The 14,188-nt window shown below is 41.2% G+C and overlaps 1 protein-coding gene across 7 annotated transcripts in view; it reads right to left on the bottom strand.

Moving 5' to 3' along the window:
- CDK14 (cyclin dependent kinase 14) overlaps nt 1–14,188 on the bottom strand; it is a 683,048-nt gene that overhangs the window by 397,866 nt on the left and 270,994 nt on the right. The gene's annotated exons all lie outside the window — the stretch shown is intronic.

The following is a 14,188-nucleotide window of genomic DNA, read 5'->3' as shown; positions in this document are numbered from 1 at the left end:
CACACAGAGTCGGACGCGACTGAAGCGACTTAGCAGCAGCAGCAGCAAAAGAGACCATAAGGGCTTCTCTGGTAGCTCAGCTGGCAAAGAATCCGCCAGCAATGCAGGAGACCCTGGTTTGATTCTTGAGTTGGGAGTTTCCCTGGAGAAGGGAGAGTCTATCCATTCTAGTATTCATGGGCTTCCCTGGTGGCGCAGTTGGTAAAGAATCCACCTGCACTGCGGGAGACCTGGGTTCGATCCCTGGATTGGGAAGATCCCCTGGAGAGGGGCATGGCAACCCACTCCAGTATTCGTGCCTGAAGAATCCCATGGACGGAGGAGCCTGGTGGGCTGCAGTCCACGGGGTCACAAAGAGTCGGACACGGCTGAGTGACTAACAGCTCAGCACAGCACAAAGGAGATCATGACGCCCTGTCAGAGGAGAAAAGCCAAGCGGGAAAAGGACAGAAACGAAGATGATGGACTTTGTCCTACGATCAGATAAATGGAGCATTCCCAGCAGACAATGGTGGAAAGCTGGCTTGCTCTCTTCTCACTTCTTTACTTTCTCCTCATGATTCAGAACAGTTGCATCTCAGCTGTGCGCACGCTCTGTCATCCACAATGTTTACAGCTGTTCACTCGCAGTAACTGGTTCTGCATGGCAACTCACCCTTTCAGAATATAAGATCATACTGTCACGCAGCATAACTAGTTCTCCATATATGAAACTGAATCATCCTTGAAAGGTTTCCAATAAAGAAAAGTCCATGAGTCAAATCGTCTCCCTACTGTTGTCACTAAAACACAAATATTTTCTAGTCCATCACACATGAAGATCTGTAACGGTGACTGAGAACTTAAAGGGCACAGGGAGATTATCTGAGATCACAGATATTAACTGAGATCACCAGATTTCAACCTCTTAAGCAAGGGAAGATTTCAGCCTCTGCAGCAAGGGCTGTACAATGTTCTGTGTACAATGCTCTGTGATGACCTAAAGGGGAGAAATGGGGATGGCGGGAGGGATGCTGGAGAGGGAGGGGATATATACATACTTATGGCTGATTTATGTTGTTGTATGGCAGAAACCAATACAACATTGTAAAGCAATTATTCTCCAACTGAAAATTTTCTTAAAAGTAAGGACTATATATTTATATCCGAGTTTAAGGACAGTCCCTGGTATAGAGAAGACAGTCTATACATGTTGGAGGGGGGGAAAAGTGAATTATTAAGTGAAAGTTACAGCAAACTGTATTTCTGCTTCCAAAAAATACGCCAAATGGGATTAGTGTAAACAGCAACGTAAAAACTTTGGGCAGTCCTTTGCTATGTAAACTTGGATTTCCCAGATTCACACTCAACACAGGTATGGTATGGTACAGCCACTGGAAAGGGCATGCATGGAGACTGAACATCTAAGTGTTAATTTCCTCATCTGCAAAATGGAGGGATCCCACTTCACGGTATCAGTCGGAACTATATGAAATAACGTATCTAAGTGACATATTTCAATCCCTTGCATAAAATACAGGTTAGGAACCCTCGCTACAATCTTTGATGTAAATCCATTTATCCTCTATAGAATGCTTTTAGTGATAAGGTGTGCATTACACTTCAAGGCACTGAGTTTAAATTTGTAACACAAAGCATTTAATATTCTTCCCAGGATTAAGCGAAAACAGTCCATGGGGTCGCTATGAGTCTGACATGACTGAGCAACTTCACTTTCACTTTTCACTTTCACACATTGGAGAAGGAAATGGCAGCCCACTCCAGTGTTCTTGCCTGGAGAATCCCAGGGACGGCGGAGCCTGGTCAGCTGCCGTCTATGGGGTCACACAGAGTCAGACATGACTGAAGTGACTTAGCAGCAGCAGCAGCAGCAGCTTCTCCAGAACTCTCACATTTCGCTTTCTTATCCTATCTGGAATATTTATGCTCCCTTTTCTCTACTCTCCCCAGTATGGCTTCAATCCTCCTAAATCCTGGCATCTTTACTGGTTCCGTGTTGTATCTGTTCATAAAGCCCTCCTCAGCACACTCTCTTATCCGCTTCAGTTCTTTGAACCAAAGAAATTACTAGACTTTTTCACATGAACTGCTTTTAGCCTTATTTTTCTGTATTAGGTTGGGCTGCCTTTTTTTTTTTTTAATCAAATACACTGTTTTACTTATCCCCACAGTAATTCATCTTGTAGGTTCAACTTATCATTTCATCAGATCTTTTTTGAGCCCTGATTCCATCATCCAAGTGTTAATTATGGCTCCCAGCGACAACACATACGCAATAGGTCAAGCACATCATCTCAGTGTCTTCATCTGAGTCATTAATAAAAATATCAACTAGGACAAGGCCAAGGACAACACCCTTCAGCATACCCCAACAGACTTTTCTCCATCCTGATGTCAATTCATTAATCAATTGGCTTTAGGTGAAGTTGTTCAACCAGAATAAACTGAAAGACTAATCTTTGAACAGTTGAGTTTCAATGTTACTGTTCATAAGGATCTCATGAGAGTTCCTGTCACAATCTTGGCTGAAATCAGGGAGTAACAAAGTTCCTTACTATTTATAAAAGGTAACGATTAGACTTGAATGTCTAAAAATCTATTTTTGCATTTCACTAACATCTGCTGGATCATGGAGAAAGCAAGAAAGTTCCAGAAAAACGTCTATTTCTGCTTCATTGACTACTCCAAAGCCTTTGACTGTGTAGATCACAATAAACTGTGGAAAATTCTGAAAGAGATGGGAATACCAGACCACCTGACCTGCCTCTTGAGAAACCTGTATGCAGGTCAGGAAGCAATAGTTAGAACTGGACATGGAACAACAGACTGGTTCCAAACAGGAAAAGGAGTACGTCAAGGTTGTATATTGTCACCCTGCTTATTTAACTTATATGCAGAGTACATCATGAGGAACACTGGTCTGGAAGAAGCACAAGTTGGAATCAAGATTGCCGGGAGAAATATCAATAACCTCAGATATGCAGATGACACCACCCTTATGGCAGAAAGTGAAGAGGAACTCAAAAGCTTCTTCATGAAAGTGAAAGAGGAGAGTAAAAAGGTTGGCTTGAAGCTCAACATTCAGAAAACAAAGATCATGGCATCTGGTCCCATCACTTCATGGGAAATAGATGGGGAAACAGTGGAAACAGTGTCAGACTTTATTTTTGGGGGCTCCAAAAGCACTGCGGATGCTGACTGCAGCCATGAAATTAAAAGACGCTTACTCCTTGGAAGGAAAGTTATGACCAACCTAGATAGCATATTAAAAAGCAGAGACATTACTTTGCCAACCAAGGTCCGTCTAGTCAAGGCTATGGTTTTTCCAGTGATCATGTATGGATGTGAGAGTTGGACTGTGAAGAAAGCTGAGTGCTAAAGAATTGATGCTTTTGAACTGTGGTGCTGGAGAAGACTCTTGAGAGTCCCTTGGACTGCAAGGAGATCCAACCAGTCCATTCTAAAGGAGATCAATCCTGGGTGTTCATTAGAAGGACTGATGCTAAAGCTGAAACTCCAATACTTTGGCCACCTCATGCGACGAGTTGACTCAGTGGAAAAGACTCGGAAGCTGGGGGGATTGGGGACGACAGAGAATGAGATGGCTGGATGGCATCACCAACTCGATGGACATGAGTTTGAGTGAACTCTGGGAGTTGGTGATGGACAGGGAGGCCTGGCGTGCTGTGATTCATGGGGTTGCAGAGATTCGGACACGACTGAGCGACTGAACTGAACTGAAGTGAACTGAACGTTCTGTAGTAAGTTTATAGGTTTATTTCCTACCACCTTTTAAAAACCTCACATCTATTCTTGATGATTTCTCAAAGATTATATGCAATAGTATTTTTTTTTACATCTAGATGCTGTGATTCATGGGGTCGCGGAGAGTCGGACATGACTGAGCGACTGAACTGAACTGAACTGAAAATAATGAACTTATTGAAGTGGATGTTTATGAGTAGGTTTTTTTTTTCCTTCTTTTTTTTTTTTTTTTTTGGAGGGAGAGAGGTTGGGAAGAGCAGGGAACTTAAGTCCTATATCTGAAAATATCCACTCTATTGAGAAACTCCTCTGCTTCATGAATTTTGATGGGAGGCAAGACCTCCCTGTCGTGACAAAAGTCAAAAGGCCAGACCCTTTCTAAGGAGCCTGTGCAGTCTCTGGCCCCTTACAGGTGCTGGCCCTTCCTGCTCAAATGTCACTTATTTATTCATACAAGAACTACTGGCTAAGCACGTATTATGTGCCACTCTGCCAGGCACTGGAGAGGCAGTCTCTGCTCTCGTAAAACCCCCGTCTATCTAGATATTCCAGCTGAAACAGCTGTATCTGAGTTCACAAAGAATCCCCTTCCTTCCTGGCATTCCTTTTCAACATCCACTGCTGGTGTTCCTGATCACTCTGACGCCTAATGTCACGCTGAACGTTGAAGTGCCCCAGCGCTCAGTCCCTGAGCCTCTCTTCTACAGTCTAGGTCTATTTGCTCACGCAGAGGTCAGGGACTGACTGCTGGACAGGAAACTAACCCAAAGTTTAGTGGCTTACATCAACAACCAGTAAATTACTTCTAATGATTCTTGGGTCAAAACTCAGAAAAGGCAGAGCGGTGGACAAACCATGTTGGTTCCACATGATGTCCATGAGACTGGAATTTGCCCTTTACCCCCATCCAAGAAGCACGATGGCTCACTGGGAAAATGGCTTGGCTGGGGCCTACGTCTCAGGTCTAACTTCACACTGTCTTCTGAGTTATCAGTTCTCCTCCATACAGTCAAGGGCCGCTTCTCATGGTCTCCCCAGCAGAACGACTGGAATTCTAACATGGCTGACCAGGTGCTCAACAGTGCAAAGAAGCTGTCAGAACCACAACCGGCATTGTGTCACTTCCAGGACGTTGTTTTATTGGTTAGCGCGAGTCACAAGCCCAGCCTAATCATAAGGGGCAGGGAATACACAAAGGTGTGAGTATCCAAAGGCAAGGTTCCTTTAGAGCCAACAAGGTAGCGATGAACCACACCTGGTGATCTCACCTAATCCCCTTATTGATATCATTTATAAAGCAGACAACTGGCAAATCTCAACCTGTGATCTCTCCCCTGCATTCCAGACCCATATACCCAACAGCCCTGTGACATCTCCACGTGCATGTATAATAAGCATCTCAAACTAAACCCCGTAAAGGCTGAGTTGGATCTTCCTGCAGTCTACCTTGTGTCTCCTTATACCAGCTCCACTATTATAGCCATCTCAGCTTTAAACAAGGTGGAGCGATGAGGAATCGATGTTTTCAAACTGTGGTGCTAAAGAAAACTCTTGAGTGTCCCTTGGAGAGCAAGGAGATCAAACCACTCAATTCTAAAGGAAATCAACCCTGAATATGGAAGGTCGGATGCTGAAACTGAAGCTCCAATACTTTGGCCACTTGATGTGAAGAGCTGACTCCTTAGAAAAGACCCTGATGCTGGGAAAGATTGAGGGCAGGAGGAGAAGGGGACAACAGAGGATAAGATGGTTGGATGGCATCACCGACTCCATGGACATGAGTTTGAGCAAACTTTGGAAGATGGTGAAGGACAGGGAAGTTTGGCATGCTGCAGTCAAAGAGTCGGACGTGACTGAGTGACTGTACAACAGCCTAAATCATTGGGATCACCCTTGTCTTGTCTTCATTTCTCAAATCCCACACCAGACGCTATCAGATCAACCTTAGAAAAACATCTAGAATTAATCCTCCTCTCACCACCTCCACTGCCGACATCACGCCACACAACTGTGACAGCCTTCTAACTCGTTTCCCTGTTTTAGAACCTGCCCATCTACTCTTAAGAAAGCAGTCAGAGAGTTTCAATTAAAATGAAAGGCAGAGCCGATCATTTCTCTGCTGAGCATCCTCTTCTGGTTTCCCATCTCATCATGAGCAAAAGCAAAATTCATCAATATAAAACCCTACAAGAAAACAGATAACTAATGAGAAGCTACTGTACAGCCCAGGGAACACTACTCAACGATCTGTGGTGACCAAACAGGAAGGAAATCCAAAGAAGAGGAGATATACATATAACTGATTTCCTTTGCAGTACAGCAGACACCAATACAACATTACAAAACAACTATACTTCAATGAAGTTTTTTTTTTTTAAAAAAAAGGCCTGAAGCAATCTGGACGCCACTGTGTCTTGCATTTTATCTCACTGTACCATCCTCTTTGCCTGCTTCATTTCAGCGACAGGAACCCTGCTGCTCCTCACATGAGCCTTCTATCTGGAAAGTTCTTGACTAGAATATGTCTTTTTTCTACACCTCCCCTTGTACCTAAAGACCTCTCATCTTCTCAGCAAGGTCTTCCCTGATCACCACCATTTAAAGCTGTACATGCACACCTGCGTGCACATATATTGTATCTCACAGGAAAGCGGAAAAATTCTCAACTGCCTTGGGACAGTTTAATCTGGAAATCAGAAGACTGATGGACAGCTCATTTTTGAGAACAGATGTGGTATAAAATCATGCAAATTAAAGCATTCTTATATCTTTAGAAATCAAAATGTATGAGGCATAGAAAACAATTAGGTAAATTGTGTGGCAGGGTGAAAAGACAGAACGTAACTTTTCAGCTGCCGGCCCCATGTCTTAACATTATACAAACCTCAGACCATCAATATAACTAGCCAAAAAAGAATGAAATAATGCCTTTTGCAGCAACATGGAAGAATCTAGAGATTATTATACAGAGTAAAGTCAGACAGAGAAGGAAAAATATCATATGACATCCTTTATATGTGGAATCTAAAAAGAAACATACTAATGAACTTACTGAAAAAACAGAAAAAGACTCACAGACTTAGAGAATGAACTTATGGTTAATGGTGGGGAGAAGTGAGGGGATAGTTAGGGAGTTTGGGATGGACATGTACACACTACTACGTTTAAAATGGATAACCAACAAGGTCCTACTGTGTAGCAGAGAAAACTCTGCTCAATACTATGTGGCAGCCTGGATGGGAGAGGAGTTTGGGGGAGAATGGATACATCTATAATATATGGCTGAGTCCCTTTGCTGTCCATCTGAAACTATCACAACATTGTTAATCAGCTATACTATAATACAAAATAAATTTTCAAAAACACTAGGAAGATGGTTAATATCAGAAGGCTGCAGGGTAAAATGGAGTAATAAAGATCTTGAGACACTGCAGATGGGTTAAAGTCTTATCTTTTACCCTTTAACCTGTCCAGGTGATTCAGTAAGTCTTACTTTCTCTAAGCATTCTTTTTCCTTATCAGTGAAAAAAACTGAACAAAAATGCAGGTCTTATGTACTTCACTGGTGGCTCGGCGGTAAAGACTCTGCCTGCAATGCAGGAGACACAGGGCACACGTGTTCGATTCCTGGGCTGGGAAGATCCTCTGGAGAAGATGGCAACCCACTTCAGTATTCTTGCCTGGGAAATCCGTGTCCACAGGGGTGCAAAGTGTCAGGCAAGCCTGAGCATGAGCACTTGGAAGATGGAATCTAATGGAATAACACTTCTGAGAGAGTGCTTTTAATAATGTAAAACACTATAAAAAAAACATCTTATGTGAAAAAAAAAAGGGAAAAAATGTGATTTTTGGTGACTCATAAATCACTTTACATGACTTTTGGTGACATAGTTTTTTGTTTTTTTTAATGTGGAATACAGATTTTTCTTTTATATAATGGTGCATATTAGCTTGGAATTTTTTACAGTAGAAGAAATAAAATGATTGCTCCAAAGAATAATTACGATTAGTTATAAGCCTGCCGGTTTTCTTCTTGTACGTAATTATTAAATAGGTAATGAAAAATGCTGCTACACATACTTTGCTCTCATGCAGTTTAAAATAGAACAGAATGGTTGTATAATTTAACTAATGGTAATATTTATTTACATAATCATGTTTACTAATTTATTGACATTATTTCCACTTACAGAGTCTGTTTTAGATTTTTTTAGCATGGTGTTAAATAGGGCAATGTGGCACTTACTTGTCTTTGGCAAAAAAAATAAAAACTACATTGCTTAACTTCCTGTTTAAGTAGGAAAAATATTTATTAGCATTTTCACATTTTCTATATTTCTCTTCCATGTTTCAAACCTATGCAGAGAAAATACATGGCTATAATAATATTTTAGACCATTATGAAACCACATACCTTTCCAAGCTAATAAGAGTCACTGCTTGGTTAACAACTGGAAGAAGGAAGGACCAACCAGGGGACCCACAGGCTACACAAGGGTCACGCGCAATGTGGGCGGCACACGTCCAAGCGGATGGCACCCTTGCAGCTTGCAGATCCCTATATCTAAACATTCTGAAAGTGTGTAAGAAAGTAAATTTCAGATGTTTTAGGAGTTCTACCCAATACTCTGAGATAGCCTACAGTAACAACCTCCTATTATCCACTGAATCACTTTTTTTTTTAATGACCTTGTTTCCTAGTTCAGTTCAGTCGCTCAGTCATGAACGACTCTTTGTGACCCGATGGATCACAGCACGCCAGGCCTCCCTGTCCATCGCCAACTCCCAGGGTTTACTCATCCCATGTCCATCGAGTCGGTGATGCCATCCAGTCATCTCATTCTCTGTTGTCCTCTTCTCCTCCTGCCCTCAATCTTTCCCCAAATCAGGGTCTTTTCAAATGAGTCAGCTCTCCGTATGAGGTGGCCAAGTACTCAAGTTTCAGCTTCAGCATCAGTCCTTTCAATGAACACCCAGGACTGATCTTTAGGATGGACTGGTTGGATCTCCTTGCAGTCCAAGGGACTCTCAAGAGTCTTCTCCAACACCACAGTTCAAAAGCATCAGTTCTTCGGCACTCAGCTTTCTTCACTGATAAGGAAAAAGAATGCTTAGAGAAAGTAAGACTTACTGAATCACCTGGACAGGTTAAAGGGTAAAAGATAAGACTTTAACCCATCTGCAGTGTCTCAAGATCTTTATTACTCCATTTTACCCTGCAGCCTTCTGATATTAACCATCTTCCTAGTGTTTTTGAAAATTTATTTTATATTATAGTATAGCTGATTAACGATGTTGTGATAGTTTCAGATGGACAACAAAGGGACTCAGCCATATATTATAGATGTATCCATCAGATGGTGACTGCAGCCATGAAATTAAAAGATGCAACATCAGTCCTTCCAATGAACACCCAAGACTGATCTCCTTTAGGATGGACTGGTTGGATCTCCTTGCAATCCAAGGGACTTTCAAGAGTCTTCTCCAACGCCACACTTAAAAAGCATCAATTCTTTAGTGCTCAAGTTTCTTTATAGTTCAACTCTCACATCCATACATGACTACTGGAAAAACCATAGCCTTGACTAGACGGATCTTTGTTGACAAAGTAATGTCTCTGCTTTTTAATATGCTGTCTAGGTTGGTCATAACTTTCCTTCCAAGGAGTAAGCATCTTTTAATTTCATGGCTGCAGTCACCATCTGCAGTGATTTTGCCTTTATTAAATTTATTACAATATTGCTTCTTAGTTTGTGCTGTGGTTCCATGGGCACGTGACATGTGGGATCTCAGCTCCCCTACCAGGGATCGAACCCACACCCCCTGCATTGGAAGACACAGTGTTAACCACTGGACCACCAGGGAAGTCCCAGAATCACATTAAGAGTGACCTCCAAAGTCATTCCCTTGAATATTCTTTCACATCCCTAACTTTTCATCACTTATTTAATTATTCTGGCCTTCAGCAGACTTTATTGTAACCTGAAATGTCATTCACGGGACCTTTAATATAAAGCAGCCAGGCTTAGAGCTCTTTTTTAAAAGCACAAAAACAGAACTATATACAGTGTGTACACTACCATAAATAAGAATCTTTTACACTGTGGAACAAATTCCATAGATACCTCCAAAAAACCCTTGATAACTTGGTTAATAAAGTCCAAAGGAAAGATCCAATAATAACTAATGAATCTTAAATTGCTACTTTCCCTGCACATGTAGGTTTTAATGGTATGAGGCGTGGATTTTCTTACACTGTTTAACATACTTGGCCCACTCCCTCAAAAAAGATACTGTTAATTACAGGGAACTACAAAATCAGCATCTTTTAGAAAATAACTTTGACGTTAACAATTTTTAAACTTCAGATTAAAATGTTTGATATTGATTTTGAAAGTGAAAGTCACTCAGTTGTGTCTGACTCTTTGCTACCTCATGGACTTCTCCAGGCCAGAATTCTGGAGTGGGTAGCCTTTCCCTTCTCCAGGGCATCTTCCCAACTCAGGAATCAAACTGGGGTCTCCTGCATTGCAGGCGGATTCTTTACCAACTGAGACAGCAGGGAAAAGTGAAAGTGAAAGTTGCTCAGTTGTGTCCAACTCTTTGTGACCCCATGGACTAAACAGTCCTGGAACTCTCCAGGCCAGAAAACTGGAGTAGGTAGCCTTTCCCTTCACTGTGGGATCTTCTCAACCCAGGGATCGAAGCCAGGTCTCCCGCATTGCAGGCAGATTCTTTACCAGCTGAGGCACAAGAGAAGCCTGATATTGATTTAGGTCTTCCTAAATAACAAGACTGTGCGTGTGTATTAAGTAGATCCCAGTGAAACACATCAAGCATGTACATGTAACTTATAAGTTTGCCTTTTGGAGACATAAAACATTTCATAATTAAAATTTTAAATTGGTTGGGTTTTCAGCGAGTCTACAATACTTATTTAAACTGTAGAGCACTTCAACCACATTTGGGATTTAAATACAGCTATATCTTAAGTGCAGAAAAAGGAAGAATTTTGGAAAGAAATAAGAAAGTTTCCTTTCCTCCTTCTGACCAAAAGGTCAACCTAAGTAAAGTGGAACATAAACAGGAGATACGATATTGCCACTAGGATTCAAAGTGAGATGGATCTGAGTCTATCTTTCTTGCTGCAAAATCCTAAAAAGCATTTCATCTCCCAAATCCTTAGGTTTCTTCTTTGTAAAGTGGCAATAGTCACAGATCCATAAGACTATTGAGAACATCAAAAGTGAAAATGAATGTAAAATCCCCAGCACAGTGCCCAGCATAAAACTCAATACATTTTCATTGCTGGTTTTCAGTATTGTGGTCATACTTGTCTTAAACATTATTTCACCTTCATTTCTGACCCTTCACTCATCATCTCAATTCTACAAGTGCCCTCCTGTTTCCTACTCTACATCCCTCCACTAGATATGCTCTAACTCCTGTGGCATATCATGCTTTGAAATTTCTATCACCTTTCCACCGCTGTGAAACATGCAAGGGAAGAACATTTATTCCTGCTAGACACTGTGAGGAAAGCGATCTGATTAAATTAATTTATTAAAGTATGTAAGAATCTTAATTTTCCATTGGCATATAAAAAAGTATTGCAGGCTGAGCCACAAGGGAAGCCCAAGAATACTGGGGCGAGTAGCCTATCCCTTCGCCAGTGGAACTTCTGAACCCAGGAATCGAACTGGGGTCTCCTGAATTGCAGGCAGATTCTTTACCAACTGAGCTATGAGAGAAGCCCCAATTAATTCATTAACGTATGTAAGAATCTTAATTTTCCATTGACATATGTTTTTTAAAAAAAAAAAGCAAGCAATGAAAAAACACTGTAAGGAAACAAAAACTTTAGGAAATACTCAGGAAGTTATTTCTGTATTAGGCAACTATCACCGCGTCAGCTTAATACTGTCAAGGAGTCTACAGCTTCCCTGCTCTAACTTGGAAAACTCTTCTAAGGAATTTCGACAGCACAGAGCTCTTCCCCTCCCCGACCCCTTGTCCCAGGCTCCCCAACTCTGATTTCAGACATTCAATGGAACATTTTACTTAGAGTAAACAGAAGCCAAACAAACTACAGTTGAGGCAACAAAGAAGTACTAACTTCATCAGTGAGGCAAAAGGGTAGGAGACGAAGTGAATAGAAACTAACAAAGAAAGAAAGGCAGTGAACAGAAAGGCAAAGAACACTGGGAATACAAAGAAATAAAGGTGGACAGACAACTAGACGGAGAAGGCAACGGCAAGCCACTCCAGTACTCTTGCCTAGAAAATCCCATGGATGGAGGAGCCTGGTAGGCTGCAATCAGTGGGGTCGCTAAGGATCGGACACGACTGAGCGACTTCACTTTCACTTTTCACTTTCACACATTGGAGAAGGAAATGGCAACCCACTCCAGTGTTCTTGCCTGGAGAATCCCAGGGAAGGCAGAGCCTGGGCTTCCGTCTATGGGGTCACACAGAGTCGGACACGACTGAAGTGACTTAGCAGCAGCAGCAGCAGACAACTAGAGGTGAGGCAAGGAGGGCAGTCATAAGAAATGAAGAACATGAGTGTGCCCATTCTCTAAACGAGAACAGGGAAATCTACGCTGTCGCTGCCCCAGAGAAGTTAGGTGTCAACTTGAAACATAGTCACAACATAAAAGTTGAGAGTTATGTTTTGTTTGGCAGGAAATTTTAGGATTTCAAGCCTGCGTGACAGCATCTCAAGTGAAGCTGAGAGCTGCTTCAAGGAGGCAAGGGGAGGAGCCAGGTTATATAGAAATTTTGCAACAAGGGGCAGGTAGTCTGAACATCAAAAGATCATTGTTAATTAAGGAAAACCAGACATCTCAAGTTAAGGAATTCAGCGCTTTTCTATGTATTATAATGTGCTCAGTCGCTGAGTCGTGTCTCAGTCTTTGTGATCCCATGGACTGTAGTCCACTAGGCTTCTCTACCTGTGGAATTATCCAGGCAAGAACAGGGGAGTGGGTTGCCATTTCTTCCTCCAGGAGATCTTCCAGACCCAGGAATTGAACCCAAGTCTCCTGCACTGCAGGTATATTCTTTACCACTGAGCCACCAGTATGGCATGATGCAAGCAGCACAGCTCACTGAAATCACGCCAATTTCCTGTGTTTTTCACACCCTGAGCCTCCTGAGGGCTCACTGTAGGGCATGGCTGCAGTATGATGGCTGCTAGATGGCAGGCAATATTCCATTTCTCAACGGCATGAAATGCCCACAGAGTACTGCATATGTGCGTGCTATTACGTGGCTTATTGAAGAGGACCTGGCATGTCTCCACAAGAACTGGGACCAAGGAAAATTTCACTCACACAAAGAAGAATGATTTTAACAGTCAGTCGTCATCAGTTGACAAATCCTGCAGGACAGTGCATTTCCGTCCTTTCATATGGCAATTTCCACAGAATATAAAAGCATCAAATGACAGTGAGCTTCAGTGGGCAGATGTTTAGCCTCACAAATATATTTCATTTTCTTTTAAGCTTTGAAAGACCCAATTTCACATTATTTTTGTTCATTACTCTATCAACGTTACTGATTTTAGGGACCAAACTAAATGTTTCTTCTTCTCAATTAAATTATCCAATTTGGGGGGATGGAACAAGAATACTTTTGAAACCTCTTTTATAAGTTACTGAAGTATACTAAGAAAAATATTTGGATTTAACTGAAATATTGCAACTAGATATACTGAAAAATATGGAACAAAAATTCCAATTTTAAATCAGCTGAATACATTATTGACCCTCAAATCATCAATTAAACAAAAGAAATTATATTTGCATTGATGTTTGAATCTGCATCCATTCTTGGTAGCATGTAATATATGCAACTTCTCAGTTCAGGCAGTCCTTGTAGCCACATTACCATATTATTCAAATGTATCCATCATTTATATGTAAATAGACAAGATGAATGGCTTTTTCATAAGACAACAATTTTCAAATGACAAACAGACTTAGGCAGACATTAGCAAGATAAAATGTTGTAAATATTCATTCTATTATATATTTTTAAGGAAAAATGGACACTATTTCAATTTTTTAAAAAAGGAGTGTGGTAATTACAAAATGGGATCTTAATACAGTCACAATAGCAACAGCTACTCTTCTCAATAAAAGTCTCCACCAATGTCATTTGTATCTTGTAAATTACATGTTCTCAGATCCATCTGTGAAAATTGGGATGTTAATTATCATGGTTACATTTCATGATTCCACAGTTAAATGCTGAAGTGGTGCTACACAAATACCATATGTTTTTCTAAGAGAAACGGAGAAAGATTAATTATGAGTTCAAGCCCAAGTCTCAACACAATAAGATCATTACACTGTGTGCTATGCAAATTGGAAGTTTTAATTAATAGCTGAAATACTAACCAAGGGGAAAAACTGTGAAG

Source organism: Moschus berezovskii, chromosome 3, assembly GCF_049115385.1.
Source record: "Moschus berezovskii isolate FMDL1 chromosome 3, NW_MosBer_1.0, whole genome shotgun sequence".
Lineage (NCBI taxonomy): Eukaryota > Metazoa > Chordata > Mammalia > Artiodactyla > Moschidae > Moschus > Moschus berezovskii.
This window is presented reverse-complemented; position numbering and strand designations above follow the sequence as displayed.